The sequence below is a fragment of the Carettochelys insculpta genome, chromosome 1 (assembly GCF_033958435.1).
Source record: "Carettochelys insculpta isolate YL-2023 chromosome 1, ASM3395843v1, whole genome shotgun sequence".
NCBI lineage: Eukaryota > Metazoa > Chordata > Testudines > Carettochelyidae > Carettochelys > Carettochelys insculpta.
Window position 1 is genome coordinate 366,515,338 of NC_134137.1, and position 5,947 is coordinate 366,521,284.

A 5,947-nucleotide genomic window follows, 5' to 3' on the forward strand; every position below is an offset into this window, starting at 1 on the left:
ATCTCATTTCCAATACAGACTGACATTTATAAGTACAGAGGTCCAAAAAATAATTGTAATAAAAACTGACAAATCAAGTATGTAGGACTGAAGGAGAAGGGTGAAGATGGGGGATGACTGTCTTGCTGGAGATAATTACAAGCATCAAAGGGAAGGGAACCAGTCCTTGTAATGGTATGAACAAAAACAACAATTACCTCATGCAAGTGTTAATGTGTCAGATTTGATTATGAACACCAATTCACAAATTTCTCTATGTAATTGTTTTTACTAACTGACTAACGAAGCTACCTCTCTGTTACTAGACAAGAACCTGGAAAAGCTTGTCCTTTTCATCAATAAAAGTTGGTCAAATAAAATATATTACCTCACTCAGCTTGTTCCTCATAAAGCTTTGAATATATACAACTAAGATGTCACTACAAACAACAATAAAACAACCACATCTCTCTAAGAATTTAGTTTCCTTTGTTACCAAACAAATACTAGCTCATGCCTGCTTTTAGCCTGAACCTTCTAAAAATTACTTTACCTTATGTCACTTGACCCACAGGTGTGAGTCAGCATGTGTCTCAATTAGCACACAGTTATTTCAGTATCTTAAAGCCTAACAGATATAATGACATTAACAGGTGCAGGATGTTAGATATTGTAGCAGCAAAACGTAACATCTGCCTTCATGATGGAGATTTTAAAGCAAAGGGCCATCTGTTTAAAGAGCCCACTGCCTAACGGTAAAGGTTTACTCGGGCCACTCCCATCCCCTCCTGTGTAATGGGCTGAGTATGCTGGTTGATTTTCGCCCTCCACCCCAGAAGTGGCTGCGTTTAAGTTATGTGTAAATGATCTGACAAAGCAGTTCTTTACCCACCAAACCTTAAGCTCCAAAATATCTGTTAGTCTATAAGGTGCCACAGGACTTCTTGTTCTCATGCAAATGATCTTGCATTATCCCCAGCTTTTGCTGCCTTCTACTGGCATGACCCAGCTCAGCAGCATGAAGTCAGCATGGGAAGACTGTAGTGGCACCCAGAGCCTGCTGCAGTTGGAAAACCACAGTGACTAGGTGGGTGATGCTAGCTGTTATGGGGGCTTGGTATGGGTGAGCCAGGTCAGTGAATCACCACAAAGTCCCTGCCTGCTGGACTTCACTGCTGTCTGAGCCAGGCTTCGTTGTGGAGAGCAGGCCGGGCAAAACTACTGGCCTTTCTCCAAGGAGTAGATCCCACCCTGGAGGGTAGCAATCCCTGGGGTCTCAAAGGGGTGTGAATGGCCATTGGAAAGGCTGTATCGCCCAGTGTGAATGGAGCCTCTCAGCAAGATTTTCAAATGTGCTCAGCTCCCCAGCAGCCCCAGTTCCTGGGAGGTGGGCACATTTGAAAATCTGGCCCGTTGTTTCCAAAGCACTTTGAGGTGAAAGTGTCTATAGTCACAAGGAACATGCTTCAGTCAAATGTGTCTTTGTTTCATTGCAAAGGAACCAGTAGTAAAAGAGAATACAAAGCTGACCCCAAGGATCAAAGGTCCAACGAACCCCATTTTATTAGAAACCCACACTAAATTTTTGATGCCTTTTTTAAGGATACTCTTGCATATCTCTCTGACGAGGGTATGAAACATGGGAAAGGGTAAAGGGTGGCTACTATGGATCACATAGCAGGTATCAAGACTGCACAATTTATCTGTTACACTTTCCTCTCTTGTGTATAAATAAGACTTTTATCAGCACAGTGATAGTCAGAGAAAAGCTAATGAAGCTTAAAGTAGATTGAAGGAAATTGTGACTCTACAGTCATTCACAGAAACCTTTTAAAAAAGAAGTTAACACCTGTGCCTGGCTCAACATGTCATTTTTCAAGTTTGCCTTTGTTCTCCTGGGAATCAAAGTGACAGATTTATGCCAGTTGCTTAGGTTGCATCTCTTTGTGCCCTTGAGCAACACTTTTATCTGGTCTTTTTTTTTCCCACCATTAGTAAATTTTTTAAGATGATGCAGACGAAAAATATATCAGAGCCGAGAAAGGCAATGAAAAAACAATTATGCACAGCTGTTCCTAGCAACTGGCAAAAATTCAATCTGAATTGGAAATTAACACACATCACAGCCAGCAAGAGAGTCTTCTCTTTTCTCTCTGTAGTAATGTTATCACACATACAGTGAGGTGAGATTCTGTGCAGCACAAAACTTGAAGGTCTGGTGGTGGGGTTGTTTGAGGTGGCATTAAGTCACCTTTACCTCATCCAGCTATCAGGTTCTTCCAGGGACTAGAGTGGCTCCCAGTGTGACCTGGACAATGTTTCAGGGCTGTCTAAATTATGGTAGCCTCACCTGAGTGGCAGGAGGTTCAAAGCCCCTTTCATGCTCCATAGTAAGACTGTGTACTTTTGCTTCAGCTGTACCTCTGACACGCCCTCATGCCAGGTCTTACAAAGAGACCCTTGAAAGGCAGGTTCATGACAATATGCAAGATTTTTAGAGCTTCACAATGCTGTTCTGGCCCTTCTACCTAGCTTACCAAACTTTTGAGAGTTTGACTTTGCAACCATAATAATGGTCTTTTAAATAATTTGCAGCAAACAGAAAGCTGTTCTAGTCTATATACTATCAAAACAAAAAAGCAGTCCAGTAGCACTTTAAAGACTAACAAAATAATTTATTAGGTGATGAGCTTTCATGGGGCAGACCCACTTCTTCAGACCATAGCCATACCAGAACAGACTCAATATTTAAGGCACAGAGAACCAAAAATAGTAATCAAGGTTGACAAATCAGAAAAATATTATCAAGGTGAGTAAATCAGAGAGCAGAGGGGCAGAAGGGTTGAGGGGAGGGTCAAGAATTAGATAAAGCCAGGTATGCAAAAGAGCCCCAATAATAACCTAAAAAAATCCCATCTCAGTTCAAATTATAGCAGGGGAGGGGTAGCTCAGTGGTTTGAGTATTGGTCTGCTAAACCTGGGGTTGTGAGCTCAATCCTTGAGAAGACCAATTAGGGCAAATAGATGCCAGGAATGGTGCTTGGCCCTGCTAAGAGGGCAGGGGACTGAACTAGATGACCTCCCAAGGTCCCATCCAGTTCTAAGAGATATATACCTTAAAATTTATTTAAACCACATGTTAATGTGTCAAATTTGAATATAAAAGAGAGTTCAGCAGCCTCTCTTTCCAAAGTAGTGTGAAAATTCTTCCTCAGTAAGACGCAAACTCTTAAGTCATTAACAGAATGGCCCACTCCATTAAAGTTGTGACTGACCAGTTTGTGAATGAGTGTTTTTATGTCTGTTTTATGCCCATTAATTCTTTGTCTAAAGCCGCGTCTACATGTGCCGGCTACGTCAAAGTAGCCACGTCAACTTCAAAATAGCGCCCGTCGCGGCTACACGTGGCGGGCGCTATTTCGAAGTTGACATCGACGTAAGGCGGCGAGACGTTGAAGTCACTGTCCCCATCAGGAGATGGGAATAGCGCCCTACTTCGACATTGAATGTCTAAGTAGGGCATGTGTAGCTGTTGCATGTCCCGCAACATCGAAATAGCGGGGGTCCGCCATGGCAGCCATCAGCGGCGAGGTTGAGAGATGCTCTCTCCAGCCCCTGAGCTCGATGGTCGCCGCGTGCAGCAGCCCCTTAAAGGTCCCTGCCCCCTGCCTTCCTGTGCAGGAAGCTGAGAGAGAGTGCAGGTGGCAGCCCAGCCACGCGGCCAGCCTGCACGCCCCTCTGCAGCCAATCCCCCCTCCCCCGCTGCAATGGCCGCCCGCCAGCCCCCCAAGCGCCCCCAGGGCACCCCCCCCCAGGGGAGCCAGGGCTCCCAGACCAGCAGCCACGCTGGAAAGCGGCAGCGGGGCCCCTCCTGGATGGAGGCCAAGCTTCGGGACCTGCTGGGGCTCTGGAGTGAGGAGGAGGTGCTCCAGGTAAAGGGGAGCAAGAGGTGGAACGCGGATGCGTTCGCTCAGCTGGCAGAGGGCCTGACTGCCCGGGGTCACCCTGCCCGCACTCCTGACCACGTCAGGAGTAAGGTGAAGGAGCTGCAGCAGGGTTACGCCCGGGCCCGGGATGCGGCCGGCCGATCTGGGGCCGCCCCCATCACTTGCCCCTTTTACAGGGAGCTCAGGGCCATCCTGGGCCCCCGGCACACCTCCTCCCCTCCGGCCACTCTTGATACCTTGGCCAACTAGCCCCAGCAGGTCCCAGAGGTGGAGTCCGCCCCGGAGGTAAGCCCCGCACCCCAGGGGCCCCCCCAGGAGCCCACCCCTGGGGCACCAGAGGAGGAGGAGGAAGAGGGGGGATCCTCTTCCAGCGATGGGGGACTCCGGATAGACATCCCGTCCCGGAGCTCCAGCAGGGCGTCCGCCCACCGGGTGTCCCCCGACCATGAGAGCGGACCATCAGGTATGTACCCCCCTGGTGCACACCCCCTGGGTTGAGGGGCGGGGGTAACAGACATGACCAGGGCCCTCCACATGCCCAGATGACCATGGCCCCAAGGACAGCAGTGGCATGTCCCTCACAGGAGTGCATCAGCCCCTGCCCCCCCAGCACGACAGTGCCATGCCCCATCCCTGGGGATGGGGGGAGCGGAACCTAGGGTCCCCCGGGGGGAGGGGGTGGGACACCCATCATCATCAGCAGTATCTACCGGGGATGGGGATGGGGAACCAGCAGCAGAGGGGTGGGGGGACAAGGGCTACGGCTCTCTCCACTCCTTTTCCCCCCCGTGTTCCGCAGCTGCACCATCAGAAGGACCAGAGAGCGCCGGCGAGGTGTCAGTGGTCCCGGAGAGCCCACCAGGGCCATCAGTCCAGGCCAGCCCCTCAGTGGAGCACTGACCGGCCCCAGGGCGGGGACGATGGCGGAGCCAGCACTCCAGGATGGCGATGGACCCCCAGCTGCTGGCGATCCTCCGTCGGCAGCTGGAGGTCTCTGAGCAGCGCCTGCAGGTGGAGGAGCGGTGCCTCGACCTTCAGGAGCGGGCGCTGTACTGGCACCAGGAGGCATAGGGGGCCTTTATGCGCATGTTCGAGCGTGTCACGGACTACCTGGCCCCCCCATGCCGCGCTGGCTGCCGCTGTGCCCGCCCTGCCTGCTCCACCCGCTGCTCCACCCGCTGTCGCACCGCCATCCGCCACAGAGGGCCCTTCCGCCGAGGGGGACCTGGGGTCAGCTGACACCCGCCGGCCATATCTACCGGTCTGCCCGGCCCCCAGCCAGCCCCGGCCAGAAGGCGCGGGTCGCGGCCGCCCACCTCCAGCGCTGGACATTAGGGGGTGTGGGGCCCAGGACATGGCCCCCCCCTTTGTATATATCCCCTTCACTTATCTTTTGTAAATAATTTGTATTAGACCCCTGTTATGTTGTTATGATGATACCTGCCCCCCCATGTAAATAGTTCTCCCCTTCCTTGTCTTCCCCTTTTTTTTCCTGTCATCTTATCTTATGCTACTAATGCTAGGAGTCTGTCTAATAAGATGGGTGAACTGGAGTACCTCATATCAAAGGAGGAAGTTGACATAATAGGCATCTCAGAAACATGGTGGAATGAGGACAATCAGTGGGACACTATCATACCGGGATATAAATTATATCGGAAAGACAGAACAGGTCGTGCGGGTGGCGGAGTGGTACTATATGTGAAGGATAATATAGAATCAAATGAAGTAAAAATCCTAAAGGAATCAAAATGTTCCATAGAATCATTATGGATAACAATTCATTTCTCTAATATGAATATGGCATTAGGAATATATTACCGACCACCTAACCAGGACAGTGATAGTGATGCTGAAATGTTAAGGGAGATTAGAGAGGCTATCAAAATAAAAAACACAGTAATAATAGGAGATTTCAATTATCCCCATATTGATTGGGTGCATGTCACCTCAGGACGGGATTCAGAGATTAAATTTCTTGATGCCTTAAATGACTGCTTCTTGGAGCAGCTAGTACAGGA